Source organism: Erinaceus europaeus, chromosome 16 (assembly GCF_950295315.1).
Source record: "Erinaceus europaeus chromosome 16, mEriEur2.1, whole genome shotgun sequence".
NCBI lineage: Eukaryota > Metazoa > Chordata > Mammalia > Eulipotyphla > Erinaceidae > Erinaceus > Erinaceus europaeus.
In genome coordinates, this window is record NC_080177.1 from 24,734,144 (window position 1) to 24,748,965 (window position 14,822).

At 39.4% G+C, this 14,822-nt stretch overlaps 1 protein-coding gene and 1 long non-coding RNA gene across 11 annotated transcripts in view; one reads left to right on the forward strand and one right to left on the reverse strand.

The window, feature by feature from the left end:
- The window catches only part of LOC132533421 (uncharacterized), a 28,699-nt gene extending 27,654 nt beyond the window's left edge, over positions 1-1,045 (forward strand). Inside the window, exon 3 of the long non-coding RNA XR_009545294.1 lies at positions 482-1,045. This is a non-coding gene — a long non-coding RNA (uncharacterized LOC132533421). The remainder of the gene's footprint in view (positions 1-481) is intronic.
- The window catches only part of RAD51B (RAD51 paralog B), a 975,550-nt gene that overhangs the window by 573,939 nt on the left and 386,789 nt on the right, over positions 1-14,822 (reverse strand). The gene's annotated exons all lie outside the window — the stretch shown is intronic.

Below are 14,822 nucleotides of genomic sequence, written 5' to 3' on the forward strand. Positions count from 1 at the left end.
AAGAAGGGTATTTCCCAATATTGGTAAACAAAGCTCAAACGAAATCCCTTCAAAGATCTCACACGGTCCTTCAACATTTTTAAAACCACTTATTCAGTTGCAAGCCTTTTTATTCTGAGTTCAGATGCATTCTTACTCTAATACAGAATAAATTAATTTTACTCTCAAAATCCAAGTCAGTGTAAATGACCTTATTTTTATGAGAAAATTTGTACCATGGGAGGCAGAATAAGCCAACCACTTTAAGTATGGAATCACCACATGTCCTGAGGTAACTGTAAATGCGAAGAAGTCCAGAAGAACTCAGACACACAGATACTTCAGCTTCCTCTAAAATACCAGGCCTCGCTTGGAACACACCTCAAATAAACTTCCCAGCTTCTTCCCACACAAAGATCCCTAATTTCATCTGCTCTATTCCTACTTTTGGGTTCCTGTTTAGGAAACATTTTGTTCTGCTTTATATCTTACCATCTTTCAGTCACCAAGTTGCAGATGCTACCATGAAGCCATCCTGACTTCTCTGGGCAGATGACCTCACCAAAGTGTCCTGGAACCTCATCTCTCCAGAGTCCTGCCCCACTAGGGAAAGACAGAAATAGGCTGGGGGTATGGATCCATCTGCCAAAGTCCACATCCAGTGGAGAAGCAATTACAGAAGCCAGACCTTCCACCTTCTGCACCCCATAAAGAATTTGGTCCATACACCCAGAAGGAAAAATAATAGGGAAGTTTTCAACAGAAGGAATGGAACATGGGACTCTGGTGATAGGAACTGTGTGGAACTGTACTCCTGTTATCTTACAATCTTGTTGATCATTACTAAATCACTAATAAAAAAAATAACAGGAAAAAATAAAAATAAATTGGTGAATGAGTGGTACTATATAGTAGAAAATATATGAGGCTAGGGAGGTGAGTCAGTGATAGGTTCATGCCTTCCAGGCCCAAGGCCCTGGGTTTAATCCTAAGCACTCATTCAAATAAAAAAGACCATTATAAATTTCAGAGAGTTCCTTGGCCTCTCAGGCTTTTTTTTTCCCCCTCTTTCTCATACAACAAAGTGTTAAACCATCAAAAGGTATAGATTCTGGTTATGTCTTGACCACTGGGTAACCAGGTGACCTGGACAAATCTGTCAACTCTCTGATGGTAATAATCAAGAATATGAATTTCAGAATCAAAATACCCCAGAATTGATTTCTGTTCATTTACTTACTATCATATAACTATAAATTCCTCATCTCAAAAGTGAAGGTAATATCTAATTCATAAATTATTATTACAAGGATTAAATGAAATTATTGCAAGTTCTTAGCACAGAGTTTATACACTAAATACATGTTAGAATTGCTAGCACCACTACTGAGTTTTCTGATCTGTGTCTGAAATAGGACTATTGTATTGATCTTCTCTGTTCTGCCTTACAAACAAGGTTATTCAAGGTAATTATCATACATAAAATAGCATTTTGTGAAATTCTTCTTCTTCTTCTAGCATTTGCCCTTCTTCCGTAGCCAGTCAACAGCATCAGGTTGAGCCTGATGTAAAGTTTCGAGACCTCCTTTGAATCTGGAGAGGTGGCAGTCGTTGACTATGTGGGTCATAGTCTGTCTGTAGCCGCAGGGGCAGTTCGGGTCGTCTCTGGCTCCCCAGCGATGGAACATAGTGGCAAACCGGCCATGGCCTGTTCGATAGCGATTGAGGAGGGCCCAATCATAACGTGCTAGGTCAAAGCCGGGTTGACGCTTGCAGGGGTCTGTGATGAGGTGTTTGTTCTTGACCTCAGCTGACTGCCAGCTCTGTTTTTTGTGAAATGTTTTTTGTGAAATGAACAAGACCATATGAGAATCTGGAGTTTTTATGATGAAACTCAGAAGAGAAGTGAACATGTTCTCTCTGTTATTTGAGGTGACAGGATGACTGAACTTGATATTTTTGGAAAATTATAATCAAATCCTAAAAGTCCTAAATATCTAACCAAGGAAAACAAAATGTTCTTGATGTTCTCAGAACTCTAAGCATCCCCCCCACTAATATAACTGAAATCCCCAAGGGTTCATATAATTCATAGTATAAAATGAAATGATAACAAAATTGAAACAAAGGGGAAGATGGTTTCACAGAATGCCCACAAAAACTGGGAAGCTGTTACCAAAGCACAAACTGAGTCCTGGGGCAAGGACACAAACTAGATTTGTAAGCATGTGGATAGCAGAGGGCAGGAATTGGCCTCTTAATTTCTGTGAAGTGCCATATACATAAACTTGCAGAGCATCACTCCCTTTAATTCAAAACACTGAGGAACAAACAGTTGGAGTAAAGCCACCTCTAGAACATGACCAAACTTTAACCTCAGAACACTGATTATCTTTCATTGTTCAAACAGATGCAACCCTTAAACCACTGACTTGCTTAAGTTGGAATTGTTTTCTGCCAATGATTTTCTTTTTAACTTTAATAGGGGGGATGTTTAACGGATTACAATATAGTTGTTGTTGACATATGAATCTAATTTCTCATCTCTTCATAATAGATGTCTGCAAAACATTCTCATCCCCAACTTAGGTCCACTTATACCATCCTGCACCAGGACTCTAAAGCCCCTGCCCTCTCTCCCTCCAGTCTTCTCCCTTCCCCTCCTTTGCCAGAGTTCCCTGCTTTCATGCAAGTTTTACTTTGTGTTTTCCCATTTTCTGTTCCTGTTTCTTAAGTTGCACCTATGAGTGAGATCACCCAGTATTCACTGAATGTTTACCTTAAGTGATCACTGAGAATCTTAGGGACAGTGGAAGGGAGACTTTAGACGTCATGTATAGCCTCCCCTCACCACACCCATCTCCAGTGCAAGTTGAGTCTTTCACACAATTCCATATAGAAGCTGAATATTTTAGGAAATGGAGTATCTCACTTGCCTGGTTGTCCCCTGGAATTATGGTTGACAATTACCAGGAGCAATACAATTCCCCTGTCCTAAGGCTTCCATGTACCAGGAGTAACACAATTCCCCTGTCCTAAAGCTTCCATGAGGACTCCCCTGCTTGAGTTATAGTCTGGACTTGTTTTGAAATCCTTTCCAAGGATCAAGAAATTGTTTTGCCTTCGTTTTCATTCAGAATAGATTGTCACTGTTCATATATATATATATATATATATATATATATTTTTTTTTTTTTTTTTCCTCCAGGGTTATTGCTGGGCTCGGTGCCTGCACCATGAATCCACCGTTCCTGGAGGCCATTTTTCCCCCTTTTTGTTGCCCTAGTTGTTGCAGCCTCGTTGCAGTTACCATTTCCATTGTTGATGTTGCTTTGTTGTTGGATAGGACAGAGAGAAATGGAGAGAGGAGGGGAAGACAGAGAGAGAGGGGAGAGAAAGATAGACACCTGCAGACCTGCTTCACCACCCGTGAAGCGACTCCCCTGCAGGTGGGGAGCCGGGGGCTCGAACCGGGATCCTTACGCCGGTCCCTGCGCTTTGCGCCACGTGAGCTTAACCCACTGCGCCACCACCCGACTCCCTATATATATATATATATTTTTTTTTTAAGCAAGTACATGAGAATGCTGCCTCACAGTGAGTTTCCCATCACCAGATATCCCCAAAACTTTGCTAGATATCATCAAATCAAGATTCCACTTTCCTTTTATATTATCATAATATTATCCTTTTAAGATTATCATAATATTTTTGCTGACCTGTGTGGAAGGCTTCACCTTGACTCCTGTCAATTGCTGACTCAGAAGCTCAAGTAGCAGATCATTAAAGGTTAAGAGTACACGCTTTGCTGTTCAACTACTGGGCCCTGGTCCAGCAGTGCTAAGCTCTTTTTAACTGTGGAATCTGATCAAATAACATAAAATTTATGTGCCTACTACTTAACCAAATGTAATATTAATAGAGGTTTCAGAAGGCTATGGTGAGGACTAAATGAGGCAGTCTACACAGCATATTTAGCACTCTACATGGCATATAGAAAGAGTTCAATAAATGTTACCTCTGGTTGTTATTTGTAAACCAATTCTATGAACCTACACAGAGCACTGAAAAACTGTCTGGGTTAAAGTTGAACATGTTAGCCATCTCTGCCAAATTTGAGTCACCAGTATGATTATACAAGGACTTCTTTGTGTTTTCATTAAAAGTTTTAAATGAAAAAAACTGGGAAGAATCACATCAGCAAAGAGATTCCTGAGGCTTACCATGATGATTGACTTCCAGATGGACATCTATCCACCCATCAGCTCAAAACCACTTGGTTACATGTGTTCAGACAACTATGAATTTACATAATTAACCCCAACTGGATAACAAGAATATCATAAACATCTCTATCAAATAAAAAAGATCCACTCTAGGACATTTCCCATAACCAATTTGATAAAATATTTAAAAATAGGAATGCTGTGATGTTAGTCAGTTCATATTGATGTTAGTGAGTTCATTCATATTCCTAGGAATCAGCCCAAGATGTCATTTGCCTTGGTGGTGGTGATTGTAGCTATATGAAGGGCTTTGAACTACATATTTTATTTGGACTATCTACTTCTCAAAATAACCCTTTGAGTTTGGTGTTATGATAATCTATCTTCTTTTTACAGGAAGGACATAGGCTAAGGTCATAGTTTGTAAGTGGCTGCTCTAGCATCCAAAACTCAAGTCGAACAGATTCTAAGAGCCCAAATTTCTATTCAAGTGCTATATGCTCTCCTGTGGTGTACTAAATGGCACTCTTACCATGACATAAATGACACAGTTGGAGGTCCAGCTCCAAAAACTTAACCCACAGTTGACTAGACTGAGACATGGTGCCACTACCTGGCCAAGTTTACAATAAACTGGTGCAGTGAACTAGAATGTCAACTCATTGATTTAAAACAGCTATGTTTCTATCACACACACACACACACACACACACACACACACACACACCACACACGCCCGTCTTAACGGCCTGACTGGATACTAAAAATAGTATTTACCTCTTCAAGGGTAAATTGCAATCACAAGGTACCAAAATAAGAAGAGTTTGCAGGGCCAGGTGGTGGTGAATCTAGTTAAATGCATATGTCACAATGTGCAAGAACCTGGGCTTGAGCCCCCTGTACCCACCTACGGGGGGGAAGCTTTGCAAGTGGTGAAGTAGTACTGCAGGGATCTTCTCTCTCCTTCTCTATCTCCTCCTACCCTCTCGATTTCTGGCTGTCTCTACCCAATAAATAAAGATAATTAAAAAACTTTTTGAAGAAGAATTTGCAATAGTACTTAAATGTTAAATTGAATTTCCAATAAATAAAGATGATTTTAAAAAAATTTGAAGAAGAATTTGCAATAGTACTTAAATGTTAAATTGAATTTCCAATAAATAAAGATAATTTAAAAAATTTTTGAAGAAGAATTTGCAATAGTACTTAAATGTTAAATTGAATTTCCAAAAAAAAAAAAAAAAGAGGGTAAAACTGAAACTGTGAAGACTATTAATGTTCCTTTCCTATAGTTAGTAACCTGAGGTATGGGAGGCTGACTCTGTAGTGACAGTCCAGCCCCACACAAGGGTCTGAAGGAGGGGAGGGAAATGAAAACACTCTAGGGCAAGGTACCTTGGAACCATTCAAAGAATGGAATGGAACCATTCAAGAAATGGAACTCTGAACACGTTTATTAGGGCCATATTTATACAGCAAATTTTGGCAAATTTTCCCATGAATTTGGATCCTTCGCCCAATTATGTAATTATTTGTCTTATGGATTTGAGACATTTTCTCATTCCCTAATCTAGACTGGGAGAAGGTCGGAGACAATGATGCCCTTTACTGCAGATACCCTCAGAGATCTTGTGAGCTTCAGCATGTAGTACACTGAAAGCTGTTTCGGCAGCACACATCATCATGGCACATAGGACATGCAGGTTTTGCCTCTGGAAGCTGTGCCACTGAGGATTTGTTCTCTGATAGATGAATGACAGACGTACTATGAGATCTGTCTCAGAATGCTGTTTTAAGAGGTTTCCCACCATCTCTCTCCTGACCTGGCCCCCTACATTGAGGGGCACAATCTGATTATATTAGAGTGCTTCTGATTCTCACCAGTTCCACATCTGACACACTTGCATTTTACTTATATTTACAGTGGTCTTGTGTATAGAGAAAGCAACCTTCACCATCTTCACATATAGATATGGGAAGTGGGGAGAATGCTATATGTAAACATATACTATAGACATACATACACACATGCTTTCTTCCAGCCAAGTTCTTAAGAAATCTCTATATCTTGGGGGCCAGTTGGTGGTGCACCTAGTTGAGCGAGCATGTTACAGTGCTCAGGGACCCAGGTTCAAGCCCCTGGTTCCCACCTGCAGAAGGAATGCTTCATGAGTGGTGAAGTAGATGTTGCTGGTGTCTCTCTGTCTCTCTTCCTCTGTATCATCCCCTTCCCTTTTGATTTCTAGCTGTGTCTATTAAATAAATAAATAAATAAATAGATAATAAAAAATAAAAAAGAAGCCTCTATATCTTATTCTCTGTTCTTTGACTCACTTAAAGCCACCAGGAACTCTCACGGTGTCTCTCTTACTTTTCTTTTCCCTCTAAAGACATCTCTACCACATTCATTTCAATTAAAGTAACACAAGAACAGAATTTGAAGTGCTCTTTCTCTGTTTTTGCTAACTTCATTCTACCTTTTCCAAATACTGGCTTTAATATGGAAAGAGAATACAGAAAGGTAAAAGATCTGAGAGAGTGGAAGAAAATTAAAGAATTAGTAATTTGTATTTTATACAGCTCTTGGCTATTATAAAATGCATGAAATAGCTTCAAGGTTAGATTTTTCAATGCAGTTTTTTTTTTTTAAGTTAGTAGTCCAGTATAAATTCTTTCTATAATATGGCTTCACTGGATTTCCAGTTTACTCATCAACACCTCCAATAATGGAAATTCAGACTCATGGGGCATTTCTCACCATCTTTGGGTAGAATAAATTTGTTATTCTGTTAGAATAAATTTGTCAGCTTCTGTCCTGTGACTTCAGTTCTATATCTTGAGGCCCCAAGGGGCATATCTCATCCTTGTTCCCCTTGGATACTTTGAGGCTTTATACTAGCTAGATGATAGTATGGTCCTAGCTGCTTGGCATTTTCTTCTGGGCTAAATAATTTCTAGGGCTTAGGAGAGTGATGCTGACATAACAAAAAGATACATGCTGTGTATCTTTTGTAGATTGTGATTCCCAAAATCAAGCCAGAACATCTTGGACTCCAAGAGTCAGTCATGAGAGGTTCAAGGTTCACTGACTTGTTAGCACACTTTTACCTCTAAAGTGAAGCAGAAAACCAGATGCTAGTAAGGACTCCAGCATATGGAAATGTCCCTGTGCACAGTCAGGTCCTTGAACTGAAAGTAGAAATAATCTTATAAGCAATGATACCAAAGTCACCACATTCTCAGTAGGAAGGCGGTGGGGGGAGGGGGTCACAAAGAATGTTCTGGGCCAAGCCATTTGTTGATTCTAGACCTTCGTACCTGGGAAATGCACCATAAGCAATGCCCTCATTCTGACCACACTGCATTAGTCAGATAAACAGAGTTCTCAATGATCGAGCAAGACAATGCACAGTTAAGTGTGGGAACGCCACTGACAGTAAATGGAAGCTTGAGAACAGGAAAGTGAAAGTGCCTGGAACTGAAGTGAAACTATTTTGCTGGTGAAGAATGGAATATGAAAATGAAATGAACACTTTAGGTGGAACACACCATACAGTGCCCTTCATTTGACTCCGTGACTCAAATGGGAAGTTTCTGTTTTGTAGCGTAACCTGTCTACTCTCTACTGATGACTTTATCATGAACATTGGGGGAATAACTCATGAATAAGTCATCCTGGCAGTGATAATAAACACACATTTTTACTCTTGCAAAGTGCTATAGAGATTACAAGGCACTTTCCCAAGCATTTTCTTGTGTAAGCCTCACACAGATCCTGTGAGGTGGAGAATTGTTCATGTGTTACAGGTAAGGACACTGCCTTATGCTCATTTTTTTGTTTTCCCATGTACTACAGCAACTACTGCTGCTCCACAGCCCACCCAGACTTGTTGAAGGCAGCCAAGACACACAGCACTGATCACTCCAGTATCCTTAGCCAACCCAAGGCCTAATCATCTAAACAAGCAAGCCCACTTTCTGCAGTGATTCATGGACACATGCACAGCGCTGTGCTGTCATCCACAACATCTTCAAAATCAGGCACACATGGACAAGAGTGTTTTTTTAAGGTCCTATGTCTTTGACTCTGGTATATTTAGTACAAACACAAACCCTGAACATTTTTATTTACTACAGGCACAGCACGTAAAATTGTGACTCCATTGTTAGCTTTCTCGATTTTTCTAAGTATAGAAATATCCTTTTTTTTAATCTTTTAAAAAATATTTATTTATTTATTCCCTTTTGTTGCCCTTGTTGTTTTATTGTTGTAGTTATTGATGTCGTCATTGTTGGATAGGACAGAGAGAAATGGAGAGGGGAGGGGGAGACAGAAAGGGGTAGAGAAAGACACCTGCAGACCTGCTTCCCCACCTGTGAAGCGACTCCCCTGCAGGTGGGGAGCCGGGGGCTCGAACTGGGATCCTTATGCCAGTCCTTGTGATTTGCGCCACCTGCACTTAACCCGTTGAGCTACAACCCGACTCCCGTATAGAAATATTCTAAAGATATTCCTAGAGTATAATATACTTGGATTAATATAGCCTGATAACATTTCAGTGCCAATAAAAGAAATATCCTATGCTCCATTTCCCAGAGGTATATTACAGTCTGTCAAGCAGCTTCCTGCAATATTCATTTAAAATGATTAGAAAGAAGAAGGGGGCAGGAGAGATAGTGTAATGGTTTTGCCAAGAGATCCTGATGCCTCAGGCTTCAAAGTCCCAGGTTCAGAAAGAGAGAGAAAGGGAGGGAGGGAAGGAGAGAGAGAGAGAAAGGTGAAAAGAAGAAAGAAAAAGATGAAGAAGAGGAAGAGGAGGGGAGATGAGAATGAAAAAGGAGGAGGATACAACCAAGGTTACAGTCAAAAAAACAAACTAAAAATTCTAGAAGTAATTCCTTGTTTTGTGTATCCAAAGAGCTGTATATAAAGTATTTTTAAATCATCTTCTCCAAAGTAGATTTAAAGGGAACTTTTACTTTTTTTTTTTTTTTTTGCTAGTCTCCCCTTGTCATTGCATTGGCTTTTGAAAATGTTGAAGAAAAATGAGGTAAGAATTCTGACTTTTTTTTTTTAAGCTCTATTGAGAAACCTCACCTCCTTGAAGGGAATCTTTGTGGAAGGGAAAACTTTCCCTGAGGGAGTATCAATGAAGCTGTGATTGTTTGAGGCCCTGGGAGCCAGAGATGTTCTTCTGCACTGGAAATCAGAGGTGGCCAGACATAGGTAGTATGCTCTGTTACTGCCCTGAAGTTAGGAAGGAGGATGAGAAGTTCTCAAATAGTGCTCAGGAAGGTGCTTGGCTCCCACAGTGCTTTGTAAATATTGCTGACTGAAATCAGATGAGGTGGAAACAGGCTCCATATGTCCCAAAGTGTTAAACACAAGAGCAACAGAGTAACAGAGTAGAACTTTTTTTTTCTATCAGAAGAGAAAGAAATACTGTTTTGAGTCTAACATCTTCAAATCTTGATTTGTGGAGGGTGAGGAAATTAATCTGGTTGGCATGTTAGAGTGAGCACTTTACCATGCTCAAGGTCCCCAACTGTAAGGGCAAAGCTCCACAAGCACTGGGTCGGTGCTGCTGGTGACCTCTTTCTCTCTGTCTCTCTCTCTCTCTCTCTCTCTCTCTCAGAAATTAAAAAAAAAAAAAGAAAACAAAAGGTCAAGGGGAGTCGGGCGGTAGCGCAGCGGGTTAAGAGCCCGTGGCGCAAAGCACAAGGACCGGCATAAGGATCCTGGTTTGAGCCTCCGGCTCCCCACCTGCAGGGGAGTCGCTTCACAGGCAATGAAGCAGGTCTGCAGGTGTCTGTCTTTCTCTCCCCCTCTCTGTCTTCCCCTGGTCTCTCCATTTCTCTCTCCTATCCAACTACAACAACATCAGTAACAACAATAACTACAACAATAAAACAACAAGGGCGACAAAAGGGAAAATAAATAAATATTAAAAAATATTTTTTAAAAAAGAATTTTAAAAAAAGACCACCAAGAACAGTAGAGCCATATGGATACCAAGTCCCAGAGAAACATTAGTAGGGAAAAAAAAAAAAATCAACTTCCCTGGTCCATCAGTCTAAACTAGGTAAGTTTTATGAAAAAGATCCACAAAGTATTACAACCCAGATAATGTCTTCAATAACTCAAAAAAACAACTTCACCTCAAAACAAGCTTATCAAATATTTCCACAGACTCTATTCAATTCGGAAAAGAGCTAACTTTCAGATTGCCCCATAGGGTTCTCTTGTAGGCACTGACTACTAAGCTGCTGCTAAACATACAATCTTATCACAGTACAACTTCTCATGCAGTTTTGATACAAAGTAATCAGACAATAGTATATTATTCTTAAAAAGTTTTGCTAGTGAATAGAGATCTTCTAATGTATGATCCAGTTACAGATCTGTGTGGAGGTCAACTGGCCCAAATTCAGGTTCTTGCCCATAGCTATAAAACTATGAACACGTGACTTCACCTCTCTGAGCCCTGTTATTTTCATCTAGAAAGTGAGGGGCTTAAAGCAGTTGACCTTGAAGATCCTTTCTAGCTTCTAACACTGTTACTACCCCATGACTCTTGGGAAGGTGGTGGTGGGGTGTGGGGAGGGAGCAGCTAAAATTAAACCTTTCATTGCTTATATACCACACAGAAAACAGGTTGATGTATCAACAGGTCACAAAGGCATGGATCCTATTAGCAACAGCTCAACCCGTTCTGTGGCTGAAAGGAATGAGAAGAATATTTTGGCTTTCAAAGTAGGCAAAGATTTGGTTTGGACTCCTTTCTAAAAAGACAGCATGTCTCAGCAGTAAGAAAATATGCCAGTAGCCACAGGCTGGGTCAATGCTTTTAGTGAGGGAGGCCCAGCATGCACAACACAAATTTCTTAATTACCATTACTATAACCTTTACCACACCCTGTTTTTCTTGGGGGCTCTTCTGGTCAGGTAATCTGAGTTAGATTCAACCCAATTTATAAAATTTGAGAATTTTCCCACTGTAGGTAAGATTACATGCTATTTTAAGAAACCTCTTGGGGGATGAGGAAATATGTTGTTTTTCTTTTAAATATTATACTGTATATCAATTCCAAATGCTAACTGAGCTTTTAAAGAAAAACATGAGTTCCCTAAAAATAGACTGTCTACAATGGCTCTTAGATTAGAGAATTTTATACACAGAGATAACTTGCTTAGCACGTAATTAGAAGCAAAACAGTATTTGGCGAACACACATACTAGGTTAAAAAAAAAAAAACTAGGTGTAAATGTCTCAAAAATTTAATCAGGCAATAATGAGTATGGACTGTATTGCTGCTTTAACAACCCAAACGAATTCTAAAAGCTAGTTTTGAAAGTCTCTAGTAACCAACTATGGAATCCAAAAGTCTGGTCTTGGTATTCAATTTGCTCTGATTACTCTTTAGTATTTGATTGCTAAAAATCATGTCAATCTTGATCAGCAGGACTCTGAATAGTACTAGCTCTTCTACTACCTTTTGGATTTCATTTATTGTTATTTATTTTAAATATTATTTATTTATTATTGATAGAGACAGAGAGAAATTGGGGAGGTAAGAGAAAGAGAGAAAGAGAGAGAGACCTGCAGCTATGCTTTCCTTCTACAAGTGGGAACCTGGGTCTTTGTGCACCGTGATGTGGGTGCTTAACCAGGTGTGCCACTGCCTGGCCTCATGACTTCATTTATTATTATTATTATTATTATTATTATCATCATTATTATTTTTGATCTCCTTCCCTAGACAAAGTGCTATTTGATGCTTTCATACCTAACTGCTTTTCATGTAGTTCAATTTCCTGTGGGTCATTTAATCCTCTCTCAGATTTTCTCTTCTTTACTCTCATCTTTAGATTTGACCAACTCTGGTCCCTTAATCTTAATTACTAAACTGGACCCTCTTGTGTGGGCTCCAATTTTCAATTTCCCATACATCTTCCAATATGTTTGTCACTTCTTCAAACTATATAAAACTGACTCAAGTCATGGGACATATACTCAATGGAATACTACTTTGCAGTTTAAAGAAACTATATCGTGTTCTTTGTGACAAAGTGGATGGAACTTGCAGTAATTATGTTTAGTGAAGTAAATAAGGCAGTGAAGGACAAGTACTGGATGATTTTACTAATGTGTGGACTAGAGAGAATTAAAAGCACACAAACTTGAAAATATATATAGTCAATCCATATCTATGGCCTCAGGAGAACTATGGTGGTTACTACTGAAGGGGGCTGGGTATATAGAACTTTGGTGGGTATGGTGTAGAATTATAACCCTATTATCTTATAATCTTGTAAATCACTAATAAAATATAGTAGTAACTAATAAAATAAAACTGACCTAAGTAAGAAAAAGTTCAGTGATTGAAGGTATCTGAATGAATTCACAATTTCTAAAATGTGTGTATATATTTTTTCATACTCTTTTACTTTATTTTTTTATTTTTTTTTAATTTTTTTAATCTTTATTTATTTACTGGAAGAGACAGCCAGAAATTGAGAGGGGGGAGGGGGAGATGGACAGAGGGAGAGACAGAGAGACACCTGCAGCCCTACTCCACCACTCATGAAGCTTTCCCCTTGCAGGTGGGGACCAGGGGCTTGAACCTGGGTCCTTGTATACTATAATGTGTGCACTCAACCAGGTGTGCCACCGCCTGCCCCCTTACTTTATTTTTTTATTGTTGTAGTTACTGATGTCATTGTTGTTGGATAGGACAGAGAGAAATGGAAAGAGGAGGGGAAGACAGAGAGGGAGAGAGAAAGATAGATACCTGCAGACCTGCTTCACTGCCTGTGAAGCAACTCCCCTACAGGTGGGGAGCCAGAGGCTCAAACCAGCATCCTTCTGCCGGCCCTTGCGCTTTGTGCAACTTGCACTTAACCTGCTGTGCTACCGCCCAATTCCCAAAATGTGTGTATATTTTCTATTTCTGTCCACTACAGGGGCTAAGAAGCAAAGACACTCCAGTAGTAATGAGCACATGTACAGAACTTGGTCTCTAACACCATTACTATGAAAAAACAAACAAAAAAACTGGGGAATCTTTGAGGAATGGGAGATTCAAATGCTGGGAAAGGATAAGTACAAGATAAGCTTATTATGTCAAAGAAGTGCTAAAAACTAATTAAAACATACTTAGGATGTGACACAAATAATACTGGCTACAGTTGGGACAATTTGAGCATTATTTGAAATAATTCAGTTGAGTTCTAACCACTGAAAAGAAGAGAATCCATATGTCCAAATATCGTGGGATGGATAGATAAATAGACACAAAGATAAAAATAGAGAAAGAAAGAAGAAAGAAATATTGAACAGAAATGTGGTAAAATACTAGCAATAAATGAATTTGGACAAAGATATTCAAGTGTACTAATTTATTCCTGCTAATTTTCTGTACTTCCAAATAAAAGATAAAACAAACACACACACACACACACACACATACCATCCCACAAAAACAAGCCAACCAAAGGAATCTGTACTGAGACTTTTTATCCCAGCTTCCAAACAAGTTGTCATTTCCAATTAACTTTAGTCTCCCAAGAAGGACTGAAATATTGTACTTGTCCTGAAAATCTCTTTCTCTCTCACCTTCCTCTCAGTCACTTTACTATTTGTTGTCTATTCATCTTTTATAATGCTTGACTTTTTTTTTTCCTTTTAATACAGTGCTGGTATATAAACAGAAGACCTCATACAAGTGTGATATCACTTGGCAGTCTTCCTCAAACTCTTTTTTTTTTTTCATTCTATATACCTGGGAAGAATCAAACTGCTGTGGGCAAAATAATTTTTTATGTCATGTGTCTTCTACCTGCCAAATGCAAACGCACATACTTGCCAAAGCAAGGAAAATACAACTTTTTTGTCATGTGTGTGCGTGTGTGTTAAGTAGAAAGGGATGGTAAAATAAGAGAGAGAGCAGAAAGGAGAGAAGGAGAAACAGAAAGAGAAGAGAGGGTAAGGTACCAAGGCACCTTTCCATTACCCATAGAGCCTTCTTTGGTGTTGTCCATGGTGCTCCCATATTAGAGCAGAGATCAAATCCAGGACTTCTTGTACAGTAAAGCCTATGCTCTACACATTGAGTATCTCCAGCTCTTGTTATTTCTAAAGTCCTATCTAGTGATTAGACTTCCTTGGACAGACAACCCCACCAATGTGTCCTGGAGCTCCGATTCCCTAGAGCCCTTCCCCACTAGGGAAAGAGAGAGACAGGCTAGGAGTATGGACCGACCTGTCAATGCCCATGTTCAGCAGGGAAACAATTACAGAAGCCAGACCTTCAATCTTCTTCACCCTATAATGACCCTGGGTCCATACTCCCAGAGGGTTAAAGAATAGGAAAGCTATCAAGGGAGGGCATGGGAAACAGAGTTCTGGTGATGGGATTTGTATGGAGTTGTACCCTTTTTATCCTATGGTTTAGTCAATGTTTCCTTTTTATAAATAAAAAATTTAAAAAAGAAAAAGAAGGGAGTCGGGCTGTAGCACAGCGGGTTAAGCGCAGGTGGTGCAAAGCACAAGGACCGGCATAAGGATCCCGGTTCGAACCCCAGCTCCCCACCTGCAGGGGAGTCGCTTCACAGGC